Source organism: Dendrobates tinctorius, unplaced genomic scaffold, assembly GCF_039654945.1.
Source record: "Dendrobates tinctorius isolate UK_male_01 unplaced genomic scaffold, ASM3965494v1 ptg000011l, whole genome shotgun sequence".
Taxonomy (NCBI): domain Eukaryota; kingdom Metazoa; phylum Chordata; class Amphibia; order Anura; family Dendrobatidae; genus Dendrobates; species Dendrobates tinctorius.
The window spans coordinates 31,311,812-31,338,706 of record NW_027361679.1 but is presented as its reverse complement, the minus strand read 5'-3'; positions in this window follow the sequence as shown (position 1 = coordinate 31,338,706).

Sequence of the window (26,895 nt, the reverse complement as noted above, 5' to 3'; positions counted from 1 at the left end):
ACAACATTTAGCTTTCTGCTGTAAAGCACCGCACAGCAGGATCATGACACCAGAAACACCATAAACAGCTGAGGCACCACTGCTCCCAGCAAGCTCCTTCCTACAGTTCAGTCGCTGTAGCATGAACTCTAACACTGACGGTCAGATGATGCATCAGGTGACCTTTTAAAGGATGATGGGAGTAATCACCACCTGCATCAGCAAAATCAGCAGCAATGTAATTACACAACAGACATTAACCCCCGATGGATCGTGACACTGAGGTAGGGATAGCTGAGCACTGTGCTGGGACATAGAATTGGATGTGGGTGCTGATGGTGCTTGCGAATGTACAATGACTGGTGCATGGTGGGAGGCATCCATGCCTGCGTTTTGGACAGGGAATTGTCAAGCACGTAGTGCATGGGAAGAGGCAGTGGTGTCACCCGCAGACACTAATTGTGGACCCTGTCATTTGGTCCACCTAGTAGGGTTCTTGGATGACATGTGCCTGAGTATGCTGGAGGTGGTCAGGCTGGGAGTAGTCAGAACCCTGCTGATCTTGGTACAACAGAGGTTGCAAATGACTATTGTTTTAAAAAGCTTCAGACTAGGGAACACCTAACACCTATCCTGGGAGCTTGATGTGTGTGGGTGCTCTGCCTTCTCCCATTGGCCACCCAACTGCTTCTTCCAGCCTGTTACGGTGCTGCAGATACCTCCTCCTCTGTGCTGCTGGCATCACTCTGCATGGTACCCTCCCATGTTGGGTAAGTTACTTGATTGCCTTCCACCTTGTCTTCCACTTCCACACTCTGGTCCTCCTGACTTGTTGACTTAACAACATCACTTGTTGGCAACTGTGTCTCATCATCATCTACCTCTTGAGACACTAATTGCTGTTCCCCACTGTTGTCTTTTTACCGTGGCTGCCCAAATAATTGGACATCAATGCACACAAACTCCTCACGTCCCACTTGAAATGTTCATCATCAGTTGTCTCCTGGAAATCGCCATGGTTCGAGGAAGGAAGATCTGGGTGAGGACTATGTGGTCCAGACGCTTAGTGACACTGGACCATGTGGAAGAAAGGGTGGTGCTGGGAAACATACCGGAAGCATTATCTGCCATCCAACCGATCACCTGTTTACACTGTTCAGGCTACAAGAGTGGTGTCCTGCACCCCCCTGCAAAGTGGGACAGGAAGCTAGGACTCGTGCATAAGCATGTTTGTTGTGCTCCCACATTAGGCAGAGTTTCACCCGGCCTATGGCCTTGGCCTCTGCATGCAACACCAGCAGCACATCCACTTTCCTGTCCCTTACAGCACACCTTACACATTTTAAACTCGGTAGGTAAGTTTAATCCTGAGAAAGACTGTTGGTTTAATGGTGCAGCAGCATGATACAAGTACTGCAATAGCAATATTAAACCATGCCTAGATGTCTCTAAACCTAAACATTCCCTCCACTGAATGCAGGTGACAGCGGTTTTACTACAGAAAAGAAAACATTTAGCCCTGACAAGGACTGTTGCTTTAAGTGTGATGAAGCAGCGGTAGGCAAGTACTGCAATAGTAATATTAAACCCTGCATAGATGCCTCTTGTTGGCCGAGAATTCATCTATGTACTGTCCAGCCATTTAACAGTGAATATATAGTTATTCAAAGATAACACAGTTTTCAACTGCTATTTCTTATAACTTAGGATATTAGCATTTTGTCTTTCAGCTTGCAAAGTGAAAGAGAAAGTGCACTCCAGCTATACACACAGTGAGTAAACACAAAATTCCTGGGTTTTTTCAACAGCGCTTTACTGGCAATATAACATTATTGCTGTAGAGAGAAACACATGCACTATTAAACAGTAGTATATAGTAGTTGATGCAATATATTCAATAATAAGCACTAGAGTTGAGCGACTTTTGGTTTTTTAGGGTCGAGTTTTGTTTCGTGAAACCCGACTTTTCCAAAAGTCGGGTCGAGCAAGATCGTCCGATTATAGGGAAAAGTCGGGGTCGTCCCGAAACACGAAACCCAATGTAAGTCAATGGGGAATAAAAGTCGGCAGTGAGAGGAGGACAGGAAACACACCTACAGTGCCCATTTGAATGCCAAAAGGATCAATTCTTCTTACTTAAGCTTGTCAACCTTAATTAACTTCATAATACAAGTTACGCACTGAAAAATGGGGGTTATTTGGCTAAAGTTGTGGGGGGGGGAGGGCTGGCTGCAGGTTTTCATGTGCCCTGGGCGAAAGAGCGCCCCTTTAACACATACCACAACTCATCATGCTCCGATACGGCAGAGAAATAGCGGTATAGTACAATGAAAAATACCTCACTTTTTACATCTCATGACGAGGCCCATCTATTTCTCCATACAGAATCATTGGTCCCATATAATGTTTGAAACAGTATATGATGAGCTCCACATAATGCTACAGTATATGTTGGTCCCCATGGATGAAGCTCCACTGTCTTATGGGCCCAAATAATGCTCCAAACATAATGGGCCCCATTTCTAATGCTCTAGTGTATAATGGGCCCTGTAAATGCTGCTCCAGTGTCTGATGTCCACCTTTGGAATGTTCCAGTGTATGGTGGGCCCCATCTATCATTCTCCAGAGTATAGTGCTCCCCAAAAATTGCTGTCCCAACATTGAAAACAATCAAATAAGTCTCCTCGCTAGGGAATCCCTGTACTTGTCTGGACTCCTCATCGTCCCCATCTTCCATCTCACTGCACAGTATTTCAACTTTGCAAGTGCTGTGATCCTGAGCAAGCGGGGGGGCCCACTCGTTGGCGACGGCACTGGCACAGGGCCCCTGATAGTACGGTGGTGTGTCTGATGGCGGGTGGGCCGAACCTGCACTTTCATCTGCAGCTTCCTCTTTGTCACCGTGTAAGATGGAACTGTATATGGGAAGGGTAACCTGAGTTTCATCAGGGTCAGATTCAGGTCATGTAGCGTGCGAGGGGAATGTAGTGGTCTGGGTCAATGTACCAGCAGATTCATCGAGCAGTGGCTGGGCATCAGTGCACTTGTGTCGCCCCCAGGAGTACGGTCGACACAGTGGCATTACCTTCTTCCTAGGGAGTGTGATGTCATGCTTGGGAGCAACGAACGATCTCTCTAGCAGGTTAACTGATTGGGCGGCGTTATTCCCACGAGTCATGACCCTCCAAACAGCGTTCATGAAGGCAAAGTGTTTGTTTTACGTGGGCAGTATGGTTGCAAAGCTGAACCTTAAAGGAATGTCCAGAAGGGCACCACCAGGAGTGGAGCCTACGGTTAAATTCGACTCCACCTGGGAAACCTCAACCATGCCAGCTACAGAACAGATGCACACATTGCAAGCTTAATTTCGTTAACGAACGAGACTCCGTCATGCCCCGCGGTCCGAGTCCGGCTTACTAGAGGGACACGTGAGGCTCTGGCACATGAGATTGGCCAATAACTGGTGTGTCATGCCCTTACATGTCCGTGGCTGCATGTGCGCTACACTGAAAAGGCCAGCGTTTGTCGCTTACAGGTGCAGATAACCCGCTGAATAACGTTAGTGATGGGGATGACTGATTACAATTATTACCCGCGAACAATGATTTCCCAGTAAGTGCAGGTCAACCGCAGTTCCGGAATTAGGCCTAACCGTCATTCCTGAAAAAATGAAAAACTTACGTGTGCAAACCACAGGTGCTGTAGCTTGCTTAACAGCTCGCCAGCCGTTCTCACGCCCAGTATGGATTGCACGTGATTGCACAAAGGTTAGAAAGGGTACCGTTTCCCCGGATAACATGTATGGATAGCGTACGAAAAAGCAATTAGTTCCAGCTGCGTGTAAAAAATTTCTTCTTTATTTCAACATTAAAATTATGTCATCTTCATAGTAAATGCCATACACACGGACACGGCAACGCGTTTCGATCTGTAAGATCTTTGTCAAAGCCATAGAGATACACTGATCTCAGCTGCATATATACTACATTTGATCCAATGACATGCACAAATACAATCACATGACAATTAACTCATTAAAATTACATAACAATGTACAAAATAAATTAAAACACATGTTGCAAAAGAGAAATATTTATCTTTTCAACAATAATGAAGCATTAGGTCATTTCGTTTATTTAAACCATTCGGGGATCGGACATCTAGGTGATAAATCCAAAAAGCCTCTCTTGTTAACAGGCGTCGCTTTGAATCTCCGCCGCGGAAAGGAATTTTAACCTGTTCTATTCCTTGCACTTTGAAACTCGAGGTATTTCTAGCATGGTGCCTAATGAAATGCTGTGACACAGCTGATATATTATGATTCATGTTATTCGTATTCTCAATATCATGTAGATGTTCCCTAATGCGCATCTTCATTTTTCTAGATGTGCACCCTATATATGATAATTTGCAAATAGTGCAATCTATCTTGTATATTACATTAGTTGAATTACAATTGATATATTGTTTTATGGTATATTGCACTTTATTTGCCGCATCAGAAAATTTTTTTGTGACATTTGCATATCTACATGTTTTGCATTTTGTAGCTCCACATCTGAAAAAACCATTGCAGGTTAACCAGGTTTTATTAGTTTTATTATTGAGAGAAAATAAATTAGGTGATAATTTGTCTCCCAATGTAGGTGCTCTTCTCGATACTATATTAATACCTGGCTTTAATATATCTGCCAATTTACTATCTTCATATAAAATGGGCAAATATCTATTAATGATTCCCTTGATTTGTGGAAATTGGCGACTAAACTGAAAACAAATATACGGTTTTTTTCCAATAACTGTCTCATTTGCATTGCCACCAGAAAAAATCATTTTATTGCGTTTTTTATTTTTTACTATTTGTTGTGCTCGATTTAAAGACCAATCCGGATACATGCGATTTTTTAATTTTTTCTTTACATGTTCCAGTTCACTATCTAGATTACTAGATTTGGATACAGAAAAAAATAGAGAGATGGAATATGTTAATCAGACATTAAATTTTTCCACAAAAAATCCCTATTTCTATCCGGTCCACGCGAGATCTGAGTGTATGGACCGATTCCAAGATATAGTGGAAAAGGAATTGCAAATTTTGTTTAATCAAAAAAATAGTAAATTTAAAAATCTATCTGGCAAGCAATTTATAGCCCTAAGAGAATTAAAATCAATGACAGATATTGTTATAAAAATGTCAGATAAAGGTGGGGTAGTTGTGGTTCTAGATTCTAAAGATTATTATGATAAAATGATTGAGTTATTGTCAGATGAATTGACATACAGGAAACTGGATTATAACCCTTTAGAACAATTTAGGGATAAAACTAATCAAATTATCATGGAAGGTTTGGAGTTAGGAGTCATTACTAAAAAACAGGCAGAATATCTGCAAGTGAAAAAAACGGTGCTTCCAATTATATATGGAGTACCCAAAATACACAAAGGCTGTGGCATTCCTCCTATGCGACCGATTGTCTCGGGCATCGGTTCAGCACATGAGCATTTGTCACAATGGGTTGACACATTGTTGCAACCCCTTGTACAGAGGATGCCTGGCTATATTAGAGATTCCAAACAGGTGTTACAAATGTTTTCTAACAAGATGTGGTTGTCATCATATTCATGGCTTAGTTGTGATGTAGTATCATTATATACATGTATCCCTCATGATTTAGCAATAAGAGCTTTGCAATTTCATTTAAAAAGGTTTAATAACTACTCTATGGATCTAATTAATTATATTTTGCAAGTAGTAATATTTTTGATGTCACATAATTTTTTCTCCTTCAACCAGTGTTATTATTTACAGTTGAAGGGAGTAGCTATGGGAGCCAAATTTTCACCGTCCCTTGCAAATCTGGTTATGTCGTATTGGGAATATGAATTTATTTTCTCAGATTCCAATCCTTTTTATGGACAGGTGGCATGGTATGGCAGATATATAGATGATACCCTATTAATTTGGGATGGAGATGTATCTGCCATACCTGCCTTTATGCTATATCTAAACTCTAACCAATACAATATTAAATTTACGCATGAACATAATATGGAACATATATCTTTTTTGGATTTGGATTTATTTGGTGTTGAGGGGGAAATAATCTCTACGAAAACACAACATAAACCCTATAGTGGGAATACCATCTTACATGCGACTAGCAGTCACAATAAACATACCCTCAAAGCAATACCAGTAGGAGAACTCACAAGGGTTAAACGTAATTGTAGTGAAGATAGTAATCTAGATAGTGAACTGGAACATGTAAAGAAAAAATTAAAAAATCGCATGTATCCGGATTGGTCTTTAAATCGAGCACAACAAATAGTAAAAAATAAAAAACGCAATAAAATGATTTTTTCTGGTGGCAATGCAAATGAGACAGTTATTGGAAAAAAACCGTATATTTGTTTTCAGTTTAGTCGCCAATTTCCACAAATCAAGGGAATCATTAATAGATATTTGCCCATTTTATATGAAGATAGTAAATTGGCAGATATATTAAAGCCAGGTATTAATATAGTATCGAGAAGAGCTCCTACTTTGGGAGACAAATTATCACCTAATTTATTTTCTCTCAATAATACAACTAATAAAACCTGGTTAACCTGTAATGGTTTTTTCAGATGTGGAGCTACAAAATGCAAAACATGTAGATATGCAAATGTCACAAAAAATTTTTCTGATGCGGCAAATAAAGTGCAATATACCATAAAACAATATATCAATTGCAATTCAACTAATGTAATATACAAGATAGATTGCACTATTTGCAAATTATCATATATAGGGTGCACATCTAGAAAAATGAAGATGCGCATTAGGGAACATCTACATGATATTGAGAATACGAATAACATGAATCGTAATATATCAGCTGTGTCGCAGCATTTCATTAGGCACCATGCTAGAAATACCTCGAGTTTCAAAGTGCAAGGAATAGAACAGGTTAAAATTCCTTTCCGCGGCGGAGATTCAAAGTGACGCCTGTTAACAAGAGAGGCTTTTTGGATTTATCACCTAGATGTCCGATCCCCGAATGGTTTAAATAAACGAAATGACCTAATGCTTCATTATTGTTGAAAAGATAAATATTTCTCTTTTGCAACATGTGTTTTAATTTATTTTGTACATTGTTATGTAATTTTAATGAGTTAATTGTCATGTGATTGTATTTGTGCATGTCATTGGATCAAATGTAGTATATATGCAGCTGAGATCAGTGTATCTCTATGGCTCTGACAAAGATCTTACAGATCGAAACGCGTTGCCGTGTCCGTGTGTATGGCATACTATGAAGATGACATAATTTTAATGTTGAAATAAAGAAGAAATTTTTTACACGCAGCTGGAACTAATTGCTTTTTCCTATTGATTACACGTCAGTCCAGACGGAGCTCCGAGGTCTGCGATGAACACTTGGTGAGCTGGCTTTTGTTTGTTTTCATGTTATGGATAGCGTACACATTCAAAATATATGTCTATACATCAGGAGGCAGGCTCAGACGGTGTTAGGCCCAGTATGGATTGCACGTGATTGCACAAAGGTTAGAAAGGGTACCGTATCCCCAGATAACATGTATGGATAGCGTACACATTCAAAATATATGTCTATACATCAGGAGGCAGGCTCAGACGGTGTTAGGCCCAGTATGGATTGCACGTGATTGCACAAAGGTTAGAAAGGGTACCGTATCCCCAGATAACATGTATGGATAGCGTACACATTCAAAATATATGTCTATATATCAGGAGGCAGGCTCAGACGGTGTTAGGCCCAGTATGGATTGCACATGATTGCACAAAGGTTAGAAAGGGTACCGTATCCCCAGATAACATGTATGGATAGCGTACACATTCAAAATATATGTCTATACATCAGGAGGCAGGCTCAGACGGTGTTAGGCCCAGTATGGATTGCACGTGATTGCACAAAGGTTAGAAAGGGTACCGTTTCCCCGGATAACATGTATGGATAGCGTACACATTCAAAATATATGTCTATACATCAGGAGGCAGGCTCAGACGGTGTTAGGCCCAGTATGGATTGCATGTGATTGCACAAAGGTTAGAAAGGGTACCGTATCCCTGGATAACATGTATGGATAGCGTACACATTCAAAATATATGTCTATACATCAGGAGGCAGGCTCAGACGGTGTCAGGCACAGTATGGATTTGACGGCCCAGACTACACAGCGGAGGAGCAGGGAGAGGTAAAGATTGCAAATGCTGGGGCCCTGCCCAAGCAAGGGGGGCCCACTCGTGGGCGTCGGTACTGGCACTGGGCCCCTCATAGTACGGCGGTGTGTCTGACGGCGGGTGTGCACCACCACCGTCAGAGACACTTGATTGCACTATGAAGGACCCTGTGCCAGTGCCCGCGCCCAAGAGTCGGCCTACCCACCTGTCCAGGGCAACGGCACTCGCACGGTGTTGTGCGCTAGGTGGTGACCCCGGCCATGGGGGGGGAGGCAGCACAGTTAGGGAGTTTTAGAAAGTGGCATATGTTGATGTTGGACATTCAGCTAATGCAAAAGGTGAAATAGGTCAAGTCCCAGGAAGAGGTGGACCAAAGCAAGCCATTTTTCTGTCACCCTATGTGTCATCAGGGGAAGGTGGGACAAAATCCTTGGAAACCCATGCGTGGTTCATTTTAATGAAGGTTAGATCATCCACATTTTGGGTTGACAGACGGGTCCTTTTTTCTGTCAGGATTGATCCAGCTGCACTGAAGACTCTTTCCGATAGCACACTTGCAGCTGGGCAAGCGAGCTCCTGTAAGGCATATTGTGCCAATTCAGGCCAGGTGTCCAGTTTAGCGGCCCAATAGTCAAAGGGGAATGACCTGTGTGGGAGAACATCGATATGGGAGGAAAAGTAGTTTGTAACCATAGTTGACAACTGCTGTCTCCTGTCACTTTCCATCGATGCAGTATTACCAGTTGTGTGAGCGGTACTTGAAAAATCAGTCCACAACATTGTCATGAAACCCCTGTCTCCAATGCCACTTCAGCTGTGTGCACCACGAACACCTCTGCCAAGCTGCCCCCGGCCCGTACGGCTCGTGTGAGAACCATCACCGCTGCTGTGTGCTGTGAATGCCTCAAGCAACCGATTTACCAGAGTTGCTTGTTTATTAGCCAATATTAGGTCAAGGTTCTCCTGTGGCATGATGTTTTGTAATTTGCCTTTATAGCGTGGATCCAGGATGCTGGCCAACCAGTAGTCGTCATCGTTCATCATTTTGGCAATGCAGGGGTCCCTTTTTAGGATCTGTATGGCATAATCTGACATGTGGGCCAATGTTCCCGGTGTCAATGATGCACTGCGAGTGCTGGTTGGAGGAGCACTTTCTGGCAAATCCACATCCCTCCAGTCATGCACAAACCCCGTACCAGACCTTGCCACGCCAACATTTTCACTTGCCCCACGAGATGCATCCTCCTCCCCTAAGTAATCATCCCCATCATCCTCCTCCTCCTCTTCTTCCTCCACCTCGTCCAGGAGAGGTCCCTGAGCAGACAATGGCTGAATGTCATCAAGGATTCCCTCCTCCTCTTCCTCCTCATCAACATTGGCTGCAGAAGCCTGCTCCTTAAGGTGCGTCAAAGTTTGCATGAGCAGATGCATAATTGGGATGCTCATGCTTAGGATGGCGTCGTCTGCACTTACCAGCCGTGTGCATTCCTCAAAACACTGAAGGACATTACAGAGGTCTTTAAGCTTCGACCACTGCACACCGGTCAACTCCATGTCTGCTCTCAAAGTGCCTGGCCGTGTATCCTCCCACAAATGCATTATGGCCTGCCTCTGCTCGCACATCCGCTCCACCATGTGCAGGGTGGAGTTCCACCTTGTTGCAATGTCGATAATGAGGCGGTGGTTGGGAAGGTGGAGCAATCGCTGCAGCTTCTGCATACGAACGGAGTGTACAGGCGACCGGCGGATGTGCGCGCACAGTCTTCGCACCTTCTGGAGCAGGGCTGTTAACTCCGGATAATTTTTGAGGAAGCACTGCACCACCAGGTTCAAGGTGTGAGCCAAGCAAGGTATGTGGCTGAGTTTTGAAAGGGCTATGGCTGCCACAAAATTACGCCCGTTATCACTAACTACCTTGCCTGCCTCAAGATGTACACTGCCCAGCCATGACTCAGTTTGTCGCTGAAAGTACTCGGCCAGCACCTCGGCGGTGTGTCTGTCGCCCAAACACATCATCTGCAACACTGCCTGCTGACGCTTTCCACTAGCTGCTCGATAGGGGGACACCTCGTGTGCAACAGTGGCAGCTGCAGATGGAGTGCTCGTACGACTGCGCTCTGTGGACGAGCTTTTGCTTCTGGAGGAGGAGGAGGAGGAGGAGGGTCGAACGCCTACAGCCAACTGTTTCTTATACCGTGGGCTAGGCAGCACTGTCCCACCACCGCTGTCCCCTGTGGACCCTGCATCCACCACATTAACCCAGTGCGCAGTGATGGACACGTAACGGCCCTGGCCATGCCGACTGGACCATGCATCAGTTGTGAGGTGCACCTTTCCGCTCACTGACTGCTTGAGTGCATGGACAATGCGGTCTTTCACATGATGGTGGAGGGCTGGGATGGCTTTGCGAGAGAAGAAGTGGCGACTGGGTAGGTCATAGCGTGGTACTGCATAGGCCATGAGTTCGCGGAAAGCTGCGCTTTCCACCAACCGAAAGGGCATCATCTCAAACGAGATTAGTTTGGCAATGTGGGCGTTCAAACCCAGTGTACGCGGATGAGAGACTGAGTACTTTCTTGACCTACTCATAGTGTCTGGGAGGGTGAGCTGGACTTGAGAGCTGCATATGGTGGAAGTAGCGGTGGACAGGGCGGACTGAGAGAGGGTTGATGATGGTGATGGAGTTGGTGTTCTTTCTGATGGCCTAGAATCAGTCTTTCGTTGATATAACAGTGGGATTCCCTGACTGCTGTGGCCTTGCAACGACACCTCAACATTTGCTGCTGTGCTAACTGGTGGGCTTACAGTGGGGGAAACAATGTAGCGTTGCTGACTACCTTCGTTGTGATCAGTTGCACATGTGGCACTTGAGGTTTGGTGTTGTGTCCACGCTTGCAAGTGCATGCTGGTTAAATGTCTAAGCATGCAACTGGTATTCAAATTTTTCAGATTTTTTCCTCGGCTAAAGGTCTTTGCGCACTTCTTACAGATAACCTTGGCCTGATCATGAGGATTTTGTTCAAAAAAGTGCCACACTGCACTTTTCCTACTTTGGCAAACATTTTGCGGCCTAGCACACTGTGATCTTTTGACCCTCTGGACAAGCTGTCCAGCAACTCTTTTGATGTTTGGAACCTGTCTTTGGAGTGCTCCGGGCCTGCCAGATAACAGCTGTTGCGATGTCGATGTCTGCTGTGGATGCTCCTCATCTGGGCTATTGGAAGCAGCACCCTCTTCCCCCAATGGATGCCAATCTGGGTCAACAACTGGGTCATCCATCACCTCCTCTTCTATGTCATGTGCACCTTCCTCTGTGTCACCATGTATGGTGGTATAGTGTGCGGGAAGGGGCACCTGAGTCTCATCAGGGTCAGAATCTGGCTCTGTACACTGCAAGGACAATGTAGTGCTCTGAGTGAATGTACCAGCAGAATCATCCATCAGCGGCTGTGCATCAGTGCACTCCATGTCAGATTCATCTTGGCCTGGGTAATTCACCATTTCACTTGATAATCCAGGCATGGTATGTGAAAACAGCTCCATGGAGTAATCAGTAGTATGGCCTGCGTCATCCTTCAATCTTGGTTGGGGTGAAGGACACAAGGAAAGGTGTGGTTCATGAACATGAGCCTCCAATGACGACTCAGTGCTTTTACTTTTTACAACTGAAGAAGAGGAGGCGATAGAGCTGGAGGCTGAGTCAGCAATGTAAGACAAAACTTTTTCCTGATGCTCTGGCTTTAAAAGCGGTTTGCCAACTCCTAGAAAACTAAGCCTTCGAGGCCTTATGTAGCCAGACGATGACGCAGGCTCAACACCTCCTGCATTCGGTCCTATTTTGCTCTTGCCACTACCATCAGATCCACCACCAACACCATCATTACCAGCTGCCAACCCCCGCCCAATTCCACGGCCTCTTCCACCAGCCTTCCTCATTTTTGGTAGAAATGTAGACAAAATCCAACAAACTATATAGTAATGTAAAACAAGGTACAAGGTGTCTATAGGACAGGGGAGATTTTGAATTTCTGCAGACACTTGTGGACACTGGACACTTTTGGATTGTGTGAGGCCCAATGAATATCTGAGCGCTATGTGACAGGCTCGATGGCACAGCTGTGACAAAAGTGACGAGAGGATAAGGGAGATTTTGAATTTCTGCAGACACTTGTGGACACTGGACACTTTTGGATTGTGTGAGGCCCAATGAATATCTGAGCACTATGTGACAGGCTCGATGGCACAGCTGTGACCAAAGTGACTAGAGGATAAGGGAGATTTTGAATTTCAGCAGACACTTGTGGACACTGGACACTTTTGGATTGTGTGAGGCCCAATGAATATCTGAGCGCTATGTGACAGGCTCGATGGCACAGCTGTGACAAAAGTGACTAGAGGATAAGGGAGATTTTGAATTTCTGCACACACTTGTGGACACTGGACACTTTTGGATTGTGTGAGGCCCAATGAATATCTGAGCGCTATGTGACAGGCTCGATGGCACAGCTGTGACCAAAGTGACTAGAGGATAAGGGAGATTTTGAATTTCTGCACACACTTGTGGACACCAGACACTTTTGGATTGTGTGAGGCCCAATGAATATCTGAGCGTTATGTGACAGGCTCGATGGCACAGCTGTGACCAAAGTGACTAGAGGATAAGGGAGATTTTGAATTTCTGCACACACTTGTGGACACTGGACACTTTTGGATTGTGTGAGGCCCAATGAATATCTGAGCGCTATGTGACAGGCTCGATGGCACAGCTGTGACAAAAGTGATGAGAGGATAAGGGAGATTTTGAATTTCTGCACACACTTGTGGACACTGGACACTTTTGGATTGTGTGAGGCCCAATGAATATCTGAGCGCTATGTGACAGGCTCGATGGCACAGCTGTGACAAAAGTGACTAGAGGATAAGGGAGATTTTGAATTTCTGCACACACTTGTGGACACTGGACACTTTTGGATTGTGTGAGGACCAATGAATATCTGAGCGCTATGTGACAGGCTCGATGGCACAGCTGTGACCAAAGTGACTAGAGGATAAGGGAGATTTTGAATTTCTGCACACACTTCTGTACACTTTACACTTTTGGATTGTGTGAGGCCCAATGAATATCACAGCGCTATGTCACAGGCAGAAATTGGCTAGTGTATCACAAACTACAAGGTGTATGTAGAATTGGGCAGAATAGGAATCTCCCTAGAGTGCAGGTCTGTAAGAACGGAACATGTCCTCGTTTTATTCTCACAGAGTGACACACTGATAGCTTCACTGTGGCTGTGATAACAGCCGTTACACGGTACTGTGAGAGGAGCGTACACCGCTGTATGGTGTGAAAAAATGCACGCTCAGTACCTCAGCAGGACAAAAAATTGGGATTGCTTTTAAAAAAGCAGTTTGCGGAGCAGTGGGTAAACAGCAATGCAGGAATGTCAGGAAGCCTTAGAAGGCAGCCCAACAACCAACACCACTGATACACCACTATATAGCCTCCCCTTGCACTGCACACACAGTGACTGATGTGTTGTACAGGCAAAATCGCTAGCAGCAGAAGCAGTTTTTTTTTCTTCTCAGCAGGACAAAAAATTGGGATTGCTTTTAAAAAAGCAGGTTGCAGAGCAGTGGGTAAACAGCAATGCAGGAATGTCAGGAAGCCTTAGAAGGCAGCCCAACAACCAACACCACTGATACACCACTATATAGCCTCCCCTTGCACTGCACACACAGTGACTGATGTGTTGTACAGGCAAAATGGCTAGCAGCAGAAGCAGTTTTTTTTTCTTCTCAGCAGGACGAAAAATTGGGATTGCTTTTAAAAAAGCAGTTTGCGGAGCAGTGGGTAAACAGCAATGCAGGAATGTCAGGAAGCCTTAGAAGGCAGCCCAACAACTAACACCACTGATACACCACTATATAGCCTCCCCTTGCACTGCACACACAGTGACTGATGTGTTGTACAGGCAAAATCGCTAGCAGCAGAAGCATTTTTTTTTTTCTTCTCAGCAGGACAAAAAAAAAAATTGGGATTGCTTTTCATAGAATCATAGAATCATAGAATCGTAGAGTTGGAAGGGACCTCCTGGGCCATCTGGTCCAACCCCCTGCTCAAAGCAGGATTCGCTAAATCATCCCAGTCAGATGTCTGTCCAGCCTCTGTTTGAAGACTTCCATTGAAGGAGAACTCACCACTTCTCGTGGCAGCCTGTTCCACTCATTGATCACTCTAACTGTCAAAAAGTTTTTTCTAATATCTAATCTGTGTCTCCTCCCATTCAGTTTCATCCCATTGCTTCTAGTCTTTCCTTGTGCAAATGAGAATAAAGTTGATCCTTCTACAATGTGACAGCCCTTTAGATATTTGTAGACAGCAATTAATTCTCCTCTCAGTCTTCTCTTTTGCAAACTAAACATTCCCAAATCCTGCAACCTTTCCTCATAAGACAGGGTTTGCAGACCGGTCACCATTCTGGTCGCTCTTTTCTGAACTTGCTCCAGTTTGTTGATGTCTTTTTTAAAATGTGGTGCCCAAAACTGGACACAATATTCCAGATGAGGTCTGACCAAAGAGGAGTAGAGGGAAATAATGACTTCACGTGATCTAGACTGTATGCTTCTGTTAATACATCCTAGAACTGCATTTGCCTTTTTTGCTGCTGCATCACACTGTTGACTCATATTCAGTCTGTGATCTATTAGTATACCCAAGTCTTTTTCACATGTGCTGTCACTTAGCCCTATTCCTCCCATTCTATATATGCTTTTTTCATTTTTATTGCCCAGATGTAGTACTTTGCATTTCTCCCTGTTAAAAACCATTCTGTTAGTTACTGCCCACTTCTCCAGTTTATTTAAATCTCCAGTTTTTTTTAAAAAAGCAGTTTGCGGAGCAGTGGGTAAACAGCAATGCAGGAATGTCAGGAAGCCTTAGAAGGCAGCCCAACAACCAACACCACTGATACACCACTGTATAGCCTCCCCTTGCACTGCACACACAGTGACTGGTGTGTTGTACAGGCAAAATCGCTAGCAGCAGAAGCAGTTTTTGGTGTCTTCTTCCCTGCCTAACGCTCTCCCTACAAAATCATCAGCAGCAGCAGCTCTCTCTATTCTGAGATCAGCATGAGTAACATGGCTGTCGGCGTGCACGCCCTTTTATACCCCCTGTGACGCCCCCCAAAGCAAGCCAATCACTTGCATGCCCTTCTGAAAGATGGTGGTGACCCGTGCCTATGTCATCACGTTGCCCTCAGTGTCCGTGGATCCTGATTGGCTGAAAAAGAGCGCAAAACAAACTTTTGAAACGCGACTTTGGCGCGTAAGTCGCCGACCTCGTGGCCGACCTCATCCTAGGGTCGGGTTTCGTTTCATGAAACCTGACTTTGCCAAAAGTCGGAGACTTTTGAAATTTTTCGACCCGTTTTGCTCAACTCTAATAAGCACTATTCCAACATCCGCAATCATCTGGTCAGTCTCGCAATAAACAAACTCAATTATGCCACGTTCTATCAAACCACACAGGTGATGATATTTAGCGCCAATGTATTTGGTTCTCGAATTGATCTTCTCGCTGCATGCATTCTTGGTTGTCTTCATAATTCACCGTTGGTTGAGTTGATAGCTGTCCACGATCGCCTAACAATTGGTTTAACTAAACGGCATCTTGACTTGCCTGGGCTTCAGACACATACTCTGCTTATGTAGATGACAAGGCTAAAGTCACCTGTTTTATGCTAAACCAAGAAATTTTACTTTTTCCAAGCTTGAACATTAAATAGCCACTTGTCAATCTATGATCACTTAAGTCACCAGCCTAGTCTACATCCACATAGTCTTTGAGTTTTAGCTCTCCTGTTGCAGAGATCCTTAAATTTATGTCTCTTTCAAATATTCAAGAACTCTATTAATGGCATTTCAGTCTTTTTAGCGTTTTTTCCACATATCTGCAGAGAATTCCAATTGTTGCTGGGATATTCGGTCAAGTCAGAGTTGCTATCTATAAAAGTGCCCCCACTGCTCAACTGTATATCTCATTGTTAGGTAACATATCGCCTTCTCCTTTCAACTCTAAGTAGGATAGAATCATAGAATAATGGAGTTGGAAAGGACCTCAAGGGTCATTGTGTCCAAACCCCTGTTTAATGCAGTGCAAGATTCACTAAACCATCTCAGACAGATGTCTGTCCAGCCTCTGTTTGAAGACTTCAATTGAAGGAGAACTCACTACCTGTCGTGGCAGCCTGTTCCACTTATTGATCAAACTCACCATGAAAAAATTTTGTTTCTAATATCTTATATGTATCATCTCCCCTTCAGTTTCATTCCATTGCTTCACATGTTTCCATGTGCATCACAGATTTAATTTTAAGTGTGTGCATTAGGATCAGTGCACCCCCAAAGGCTGACTGTGTAAAAAAATTACTTAAAAACATCCCTAAATCCCTAGAACGGGGATGTGTAATGTGGGGGCGGGGTTAGCATGATTTGTAGCTTTTGCGCAATTTGCGTTTGAAATTTTTTTTTCCCGTCATTGGAATGCATTGTCTCAATGCATTTCAATGGGAAAATTTTAACATAGGAATACATGGGGCAGTCGTGAGGTGATTCAAATTTGAGCACCAGTTGCGGCAGTTAAGCTCGTTGATATGCGCAGGCAGACCCAGTTACTATGCCAACGCCTACGAAATTTACATGACCCCACCAGGACACAGTTTCTGCCAGATAATATCAGCTCTTAAAGCGAAACCCAAAGCACAAATGCAAATCTAGCTTCATCACATGACGCATGCCCCTGAGAGAGAATGTGCGCCAAAATGGATTTAGAAGTCCAGTGCGCCAAACTGGCTCTTAAAGGGTCGACGCGCCAAAGTGATTCTTAAACAGCCGGAGCACCAAAATGAGTCTTAAAGGGCCGGCGTGCCAAATCGAAAGCTGAGTGACCCCAGGCTCCAAATCGGAGGCTGATTGACCCCGCCCACCAAATCGGACCCAGAGTGGCCCCGCCCGCCAAATCGGACCCAGAGTGGCCCCGCCCACCAAATCGGACCCAGAGTGGCCCCCGCTCACAAAATCGGACTGTGAGGAGCCCTGTCCACCAAACCGGACCCTGAGGGGCCCTGCCCACAAAATCAGACCCTAAGGGGCCCTACTCACAAAATCGGACCCTGAGGGGCCACGGCCACAAAATCGGACCCTGAGGGATCCCATCCACCAATTCAAGCCCTGAGGGGCCCTGCCCACCGAATCGGACCCTAAGGGGCAGCGCCCACAAAATCAGACCCTGTGGGGCCCTGCCCACAAAATTGAACCCTGAGGGGCCCCGCCCTCCAAATTGGACCCTGAGGGGCCCCGCCCACCAAATCAGATCCCGAGGGGCCCCGGCCACAAAATCAGACCCAGAGTGGCCCCGCCAACCAAATCGGACCCTGAGGGGCCCCGGCAACTAAATCGGACCCTGAGGGGCCCCGCCCACCAAATCAGACCCTGAGGGGCACCGCCCACAAAAACGGACCCTGAGGGGCCCCGCCAACCAAATTAGACCCAGAGTGGCCTCGCCCACCAAATCGGATCCTGAGGGGCTTTGCCCACTGAATCGGACCCTGAGGGGCCCCGCCCACTGAATTGGACCCTGAGGGCCCCCGCCCACCAAATTGGACTCTGAGGGGCCCCACAGGCCAAAGTAGCTCCTGAGAGGCACCCACAGTTAAAATGGATCCTGAGTTGAAAGTCTTGCAGGGGCAGCAGGCAAGTCTCTCTTGAGGCTATGTGCCCATGTAGCGTTTTAATCTGGACACTGAAAACCGGACTCCTTCCCAGAAATTGCGAGTTTTTTCAGCGCGATTTTATTGCGATTATGTTCGCGATTTTCGCATGCGATATTCAAGCACTTTCCAAGCGATTTAAAGCATCGTTTGGAATGTGATTGACAGGTTGGTCACACTCGTCAAACATAGTGTTTGACAAGTGTGACCAGGTTTTTACTATTGAGGCCGCCTATGCGGCATCAATAGTAAAAGAAAGAATGTAAAAAATAATTAAAAAATAAAAAATCGGGGTATATTTAACATCCGACGTCCCGCACAGTCACAACGACGCTCCCGTTCCCAGCGATGCCTTGCGAGACTTGTGATGACGTTGGTCTCGCGTTGCTATAGCGATCTCATGAGACCGCTAGAGTCATGCGAGACTACGTCATCACAGGACCTTGCCGCAAGGCATTACTGGGAACACTGAGGCCCAGGATGGCAGCGCGGGACGTCAGAAGGTAAACATACCCCGATTTTTTATTTTTTATTTTTTTTTACAGGGGTATGGTACCCAGGGCCTGGAGGACAGTCTCCTCTCCTCCACACCGTAGGTAACAACTGCACATGAGACGCTTAGCTTCGCGCATGGTGGGAATAGCCACAAGCGGGAAGCAAGCGATTCTCATGCATTCCTATGGGTGCGGAATCGCGGCAAATCTTTGCGATTCCGCACAAAAGAATGAGCATGCTGCGATTTTTTCCGCAATGCGATTCCGCCGCTGAAAAAAGCGCAGCATTAGTACAGCATGTGCGGAATGCCATAGGAATGCATGGGTGCGTTCTGTACAAGATTTTTAAACGTTTTCGCAGCGTTTTCGCGCCGAAAATTGCGGCAAAAACGCTTAAAAATCGCATCGTGGGCACACAGCCTAAAGGGGCAGCCCAGGCACCATTTCAAAGCACTATCTGTACTTCCTTCAGGAAATACACATCTAGTTTAAATTCTTCTTACAATAAGACTTAATGCTCATTTTGATTTTGGTGTTCCATGCTTTGTCGATTGCTTAAGACCATAGAGACATTTTTTTTGTTTGCAAATGAGATTCTGTTCACACTGTCTGATATAACCATCAGGTTGAGTCAAGTACAAGTCCTGTTCGATGTCTCCATTTAAAGTCAGTTTTGTTGTTCATTAGCCATTAGTGTCTTGAATGTGCTCTGCTTAGCAACTGGAGAAAATGTGGCATCATAATCTTAACCATATTTTTGAGAATATCCTTTTGCAACTAATCTTGCTTTAAATCTGTGAAGCTTCAAAGTCATACTTGGTGTTAAAAACCCATTTACATTTGATTGTTTTCTTGCCTTGTGGTAGTTTGGTGAGTTTCCAGGTTTGAAGTTGATGAAGGGACTTAATTTCCTCATTAGCATCATTAATCCACTTCAGTTTTTCATGAACAGGTAGTTATTGCATCTCATCCCATGACTGTATCTCTGATCCAGGTAGTGTTTTGACAAAGTAGGATAGACACTTAGCTAGTATACCCTTGTTTGATCTCGACAATCTCCTGACTTCAGGTTCACATAATTTTTCTGTTTGCTTCTTCAGTGGTTAGATGAACCAATTTTGAAAATGTGACTCAGATTGTTGTTTCTTCAGCTGGACAACTTATATGAGGTCATGAAACATGAGTGACAGGAAGGTCTCATCAATCATTACATCTCTGCTTACTGTGACCTTGTTTGTTTCTGGGTGCAGATTTCTATATCCTTTCTGGGTTTTACTGTAGCCCACTAGGATGCCATCTTTTGCACACGATTCCCACTTGAAACATTTTTATTTGGAAATATGTACAAATTGTTTACTTCATAGTATTCTTATGTGTTGTAGTTCAGGCTTCTTGCCGTTTCAATGCTCAAATGGTGTTTTCTCAGTAGCTTTACCTGGTAGTCTGTCTTGAAGATATCAAGCTATCATGATTGCTTCACCCCAATAAGTTGTTAGCAAATCTGTATCAAATAGCATTCTTCTTCCACTTTCACAAAGTGCTAAGTTCTTTCTGTGTGCTGCTCCATTGCATTCAGAGTTGTATGGTACAGTGGTGTGGAACACAATTCCATTTTTCCTTAAAACACTTTGTGTCTCATTACTTCTATATTCAGCTCTATTACCTATAGTGTGGGAAATAAGTGGATTTTATTTTTTATATTCTATCTCTCAATGTTAAAATTAAAATACCCTTACAATTACAGACTATTCATGTCTTTGTCAGTTGGCAAACTTAGCAAGGGATCAAATATTATTTCCCCCACTGTACATGCAGAATTTTTGGCATTCTCCCAAATTTGATATACTCTTCAGTGAGATATATTTCAAGTTTCTATGGAACTTCAACTTTGCTGTGATGCAGATAGACATCTGTATATCTTGAATAATCATTTATAATGTGAGAAAATATCTCTTCTTTCCAAGGGTTTGAGTACTCATTGGATCACAAACATCTGTGTGTATTAAGTACAGAAGCTGTTCTGATTTTGTAGTACTATTCTTAGGAAAAGATTTTCTTGACATTTTCCCTTTAAGAAAGCTAGTACATTTCATTGTCTGATTATACAAGTTAAGTGTAATACCATAAGCAAGTAATTTTTTAACTAACTTTCTTATTGCTTCTGGGTCTCCATGAGCAAGATGCCTGTGCCATACATAGATACAATTCTTTTGCTGTTCATGTTTAGCAGTGTACAAACTTTCCTTGAATTTTAGCTGATACAACTCATCTTTGATTTTTCCTTCTGCCAGTGTGTGACCCTTCTTTTGAGATGATACAACTGTTATCTTTAAAATATCACTTAATTTCCTTGTCTTATGAATTTATTCATAGATTACAGATTGCTTTGAAGACTAGCGACATAAAGTGCGTCCTTTACTGGTATAATTCTGCTTTGTGTTGGGGGACTTCAGGAATAATGTAACCAACTCCTATTCCCCCTGAATTCATCTACTGACCATTAGCCAAGATCATTGTCTCTGACTTACTTTGGTCAAGGTTAGGGAAGAAACTTCTGTTATTAGGCATATGACTAGTTGTTCAGAGTCTATACACCAGGTATGGCTTGATGTACTTGCATTAACAGTAAACGCAGCTTCAGTACTGGAAGTGTCATGGTCTTCAGTAGAAGAATTAATTATACAAAAAAAGAGGCAGTAGTGTTTACCTGCCAAGGTCTTAGAACTAATGTACTCTCAGGATGCAGCAAACCCATGTAGAAAAGATGGCGGCAACACAGGTGCAAAATACTGATGAGACAACTACTCACAACCTACCAATTGATTGAGAGGATAATTGCTTAGTATTAAATTGCACAAAAGCTGCTTGTATAGGGTGCACTTCCGTTTTCGTGGTGCTGCCAAGCCTAGCATTTTTGGCCTTGTAAACTTGGGTGTCTTTTCTTATGGGATGCACTTATATAGTGCTGAGCAGCCCACGTAAACTAATAGTATCGGCATCACTTATAGGCTATAAGCCAGACATTTAACCCCTTTCCCACCTTGGACATATCCATCCGTGTCTGTGACCTGGGCCTTATTAACCTGGGATGGCTGGATACGTCCAGGCCCTCATATGCGTACACAAGATGTGCACGCAATCGCCGCGGGTGTATCACTTGATTCTGACAGCTCACACACGGCATTCAGTACCAGGAGCAGTCATGGCACCTCATGGGCTCTCCCAATGGGTCATGGTACCCATAAACCATAACAGTAAAATCTGCACTATAGTATGACACTCCTTGCCTTCCGCGCTTTGCACTGTGCTTGAAAAATATTTCCCAATTACATGTAGGGTATTGGCACACTCAGGAAAAAATGGACCTTAGTTTGTTGTAAAAAAAATTCCTATTAGCCCTTAGAAAAATTAAAAACTTGGGGCTAAAACAACATTTTAGTGATAAAAATGTTATATAGTCTTTCTTCGCTGCTCAATGTTATAAAATTCTGTGGGGCACATATGGTGTCAATTAGAGTTGAGCGACTTTGGTCGGATCGGGTTTCATGAAACAAAATTTGTTTCAAATGAAACTGGTCCGACTAGGGCAAAAAAAGTCGGAGTTTCATCCGAAACCCGACCCCAATGCAAGTCAATGGGGAATAAAAGTCGGTATTGAGTGGATGAATGTCATCCGCTCAATGCCGACTTTTATTTCCCATTGACTTGCATTGGGGTCGGGTTTCGGGCAAAACTCTGACTTTTTTTGCCCTAGTCAGACCAGTTTCATCTGAAACAAATTTTGTTTCATGAAACCCGATCTGACCAAAGTTGCTCAACTCTAGTGTCAATATGATCACTGCACTCCTAAATGAATTCATTGGGGAGTGTAGTTTGAAAAATGAGCTCCATATGGGGGTTTCTGTTGTTTTGGCACCTCAGGGGCTCTGCCAATGTGACATAGCACCTTCAAGCCATTCCAGCAAAATCTTCCCTTCTGAGCTTTGCACCGTGCCTCAAAAGTAGAATTCCCTTACATATGGGGTATCAGCGTCCTCAGAAGTTGCACGACAATTGTATGGTGCAATTTCTCCTGTTACCCTTATGAAAATTTTAAATTTGAGGCCAAAATAACATTTTTGTAGGGAAAATGATTTTTTTATTTTCACGGCTCAACGTTATAAACTTCTGTGAAACTCAACGTCTAAATACATTTATTGAGGGGTCTAGATTCCAAAATGGGTTCACTTGTGGGGGGTTTCCACTGTTTATGCAGATCATGGGCTCTGTAAATGGGAAATGACGTCTGCTAATGATTCCAGGAAATTTTAAATTCAAAGTCAAAAGACACTCCTTCCTTTCTGAACCCTGCCATGCGCCCAAACAGTAGTTTTCTCCCTCATATGGGGTATCGGTGTACTCAGGAGAAATTTCACTACAAATTCTAAGGTGCAATTTAGCCTGTTACCCTTATTAAAATGCAAAATTTGGGAATAAAATCACAGTTTTGTAAGGGAAATGTGATTTTTTTTTATTTTTACGGCTCAACGTTATCAACTTCTCTGAAGCATCTGAGGGTTCAATGTTCTCCTAACACATCTAGATCAGTTCCCTGAAGGGTCTGGTATCCAAAGTGGTGTCACTTGTGGGGGATTTTCACTGTTTAGGCAGACCAGGCTCTCTCCAAACATGACATGACGTCCGCTAATTATGCCAGCAAATTTTACATTCAAAAAGTGAAATCGCGCTCCTTCACTTCCGAGCCCTACAGTGTGCCCAAAAAGTAGTTTTTTTTCCCACTTATGAGGTATCGTCCTGCTCAGGAGAAATTGCACAACAAATTTGGGGTCCAATTTTTCCTGTTACCCTTGTTAAAAAAAGAATTGCACATTTAGGTTTTTTTTTTAAAGTTATATGTTCATTTTTTTTTCCAAATTCCAAAAATTCCTGTGAAGCACCTAGAGGGTTAATAAACTTTTTGAAAGTGGTTTTGAACACCTTGAGGAGTGCAGTTTTTAGAATGGAGTCACTTTTGGGAATTTTCTATCATATGGACCCCGCATAGTCATTTCAAATGTGATGTGGTCCCTAACAAAAATGGTTTTGTAAATTTTGTTGGATAAAGGAGAAATCACTGGCCAACTTTTAACCCTTATAGCTTCCTAACAAAAAAAATTGTTTCAAAGATTGTGCTGATGTACAGTAGACATGTGGGAAATGTTATTTATTAACTATTTTGTGTGATACATCTCTCTGATTTAAGGGCATAAGAATTCAAAGTTTGAAAATAGCTAAATTTTCACAAACAAACGAAAGTTATATCGAGGAAATGTTGTCACTATCGTGAAGTACAATATGTCACTAAAAAGTAATCTCAGAATCAGTGGGATCCGTTGAAGCATTCCAGAGTTTTTAACTCATAAAGTGACACTGGTCAGAATTGTAAAAATCTGCCTGGTCATTAACGTGCAAACCACCTTGAGGATTAAAGGCGTTAATGTTAACCAATCATGGACCCCCCCAGCACATTAACCCCTGTCACACTGCGATCAAATATGATCGCAGTGTACCGGGGGCATAGGGAAGAATCACGCAGGGAGGGGGCTCCCTGAGAGCAGGCACTGAGAAAGCCTCTGCAGTGCCTGTCAGATTGCTGATCTGGCACAGTGCACTGCAAAGTGTCAGATCAGCGATCTGACAATATACAGTTATGTCCCCACATGAGACAATATAATAAAGTTAAAAAAAAATCATATGTAAAAATAATTTTAAAAAATCCAAAATAAATAAAAAAATCCCTAATAAATTCTTTTTTTGTAAATAATAAAAAAACAATAAAAATACACATATTTAGTATTGCCGCATCCGTAATGACCCACCCTATAAAACTGACCCACTAGTTAACCCCTTTAGTGAACCTCTTCAAAAAAAAAAAAAACAAGGCAAAAAACAAATGCTTTGTCATCATACCGCCGAACAAAAAGTGCAATAACACGCCATCAAAAAGACGTATATAAATAAACATGGTACCACTGAAAACATCAACTTGTCCCGCAAAAAACAAGCCACCAAACAGCGTCATCAGCAAAAAAATAAAAAAGTTATAGCTCGCCGAATAAAGCGATGCAAAAATAATTATTTTTTGTAAAAAATGGTTTTTAATGTATAAAAGCGCCAAAACATAAAAAAATTATATAAATGAGGTATCGCTGTAACCGTACTGACCTGAAAAAAAATCCGCTTTTTCAATTTTACCACATGCGGAATGGTGTAAATGCCCCCCCAAAAGAAATTCATGAAATGCTGTTTTTTGTTCATTCTGCGTCCCAAAAATTGGAATAAAAGGCGATCAAAAAGTCACGTGCCCAAAAATGGTGCCAATAAAAACGTCAACTAGTCCCGCAAGAAATAAAACCTAACATGACTCTGTGGGTCAAAATATGGAAAAATTATAGCTCTCAAAATGTGTTGAGGCAAAAACTATTTTTACAATAAAAAGTGTCTTTTAGCATGAGACAGCTGCCAAACAAAAAAACCCGCCATAAATAGTAAATCAAACCCCCCTTTCTCACCCCCTTAGTTAGGGAAAAAAATTAAATTAAAATAAAGTATTTATTTCTCTTTTCCCATTAGGGTTAGGGTTAGGACTAGGGTTAGGGCTGAGATTAGGGTAAGGGGTGTGTTGGGGTTAACGCTGGAGTTAGAATTGGGGATTTCCACTGTTTAGGCACATCAGGGGATCTCCAAATGCAACATGGCATCTGATCTCAATTCCAGCCAATTCTGCGTTGAAAACTTCAAACAGGGCTACTTCCTTTCCAACCTCTGCCATGCGCCCAAACAGTGGTTTACCCCCACATATGGGGTATCAGCCTACTCAGGACAAATTGCACAACAACTTTTGGGGTCCAATTTCTCCTGTTACCCTTGGGAAAATAAAAAATTGGGGGCAAAAATATCATTTTTGTGTAAAAAAAATATGAATTTTTAATTTTATGGCTCTACGTTATAAACTTCTGTGAAGCACTTGGGGGTTCAAAGTGCTCACCATACATCTACATAAGTTTCTTAGGGGGTCTAGTTCCCAAAATGGCATCACTTGTGGTGGGTTTACACAGTTTAGGCACATCAGGGGCTCTCGAAACACGACATGACATCAGTAGACCATTCCATCAAAGTTTGCATTCCAAAACATCACTACTTCCCTTCCAAGTCCCAACATGTGCCCATACAGTAGTTTTCTCCCACATATGGGGTATCAGCATACTCAGAACAAACTGGACAACAACTTTTGCGGTCCAATTTCTCCTGTTACTCTTGGAAAAATAAAAAAATTGGGAACTAAAAGATCATGTTCGATTGGAAAAATATGATCTTTTTATTTTCACGCCCGGGCGTTATAAACTTCTGTGAAGCACTTGGGGTTCAAAGTTCTCACCACACATCTAGATAAGTTCCTTAGGGGGTCTAATTTCCAAAATGGTGTCATTTGTGGGGGGTTTCCATTGTTCAGGCACTTCAGGAGCTCTCCAAATGCGACATGGCACCCGATCTCAATTCCAGCCAATTTTGCGTCAAATGGCGTTTTACCCCCACATATGGGGTATCAGCGTACTCAGGACAAATTGAAAAATAGCTTTTGGGGTCCTATATTCCTTGTGAAAATAAAAATTGGAAGGGAGATCATTTTTGTGGAAAAAATATGATTTTTTAGTTTTACGACTGTACGTTATAAACTTCTGTGAAGACCTTGGGGGTTCAAAGTTCTCACCACACATCTAGATAAGTTCCTTGGGGGTCTAGTTTCCAAAATGGGGTCATTTGTGGGGGGTTGCCACTGTTTAGGCATATCAAATTGGCGTCAAGCCAATTCTGCGCTGAAAAAGTCAAACGGCGCTCATTCCCTTCTGAGCTCTGCCATGCACCAAAACAGTGGTTTACCCCCACATATGGTGCATCAGCATACTCAGGACAAATTGCATAAATTGCACAATAACATTTAGGGTCCTGCTTCCCTTTGGAAAATAAACATTTGGGGGGTGAAAAGATCATTTTTGTGGAAAAAATAGGATTTTTTAATTGTACAGCTGTACGTTATAAACTTCTGTGAAGCTCTTGGAGGTTCAAAGTTCTCACCACATATCTAGATAAGTTCCTTGGGGGTCTAGTTTCCAAAATGGGGTCACTTGGGGATTTCCACTGTTTAGGCACATCAGGGGCTCTCCAAATGTGACATGGCGTCCCATCTCAATTCCAGCCAATTTTGCATCAAACAGCGCTCCTTCCCTTCTGAGCTCTGCCATGCGCCCAAACAGTGTTTTACCCCCACATATGGGGTATCAGCGTACTCAGGACAAATTGCACAATAGCTTTTGGAATCCTGTTTTCTTGGGAAAATAAAAATTGGGGTGAAAAGATACTTTTTGTGAAAAAATATGATTTTTTAATTGTATGGCTGTACGTTATAAACTTC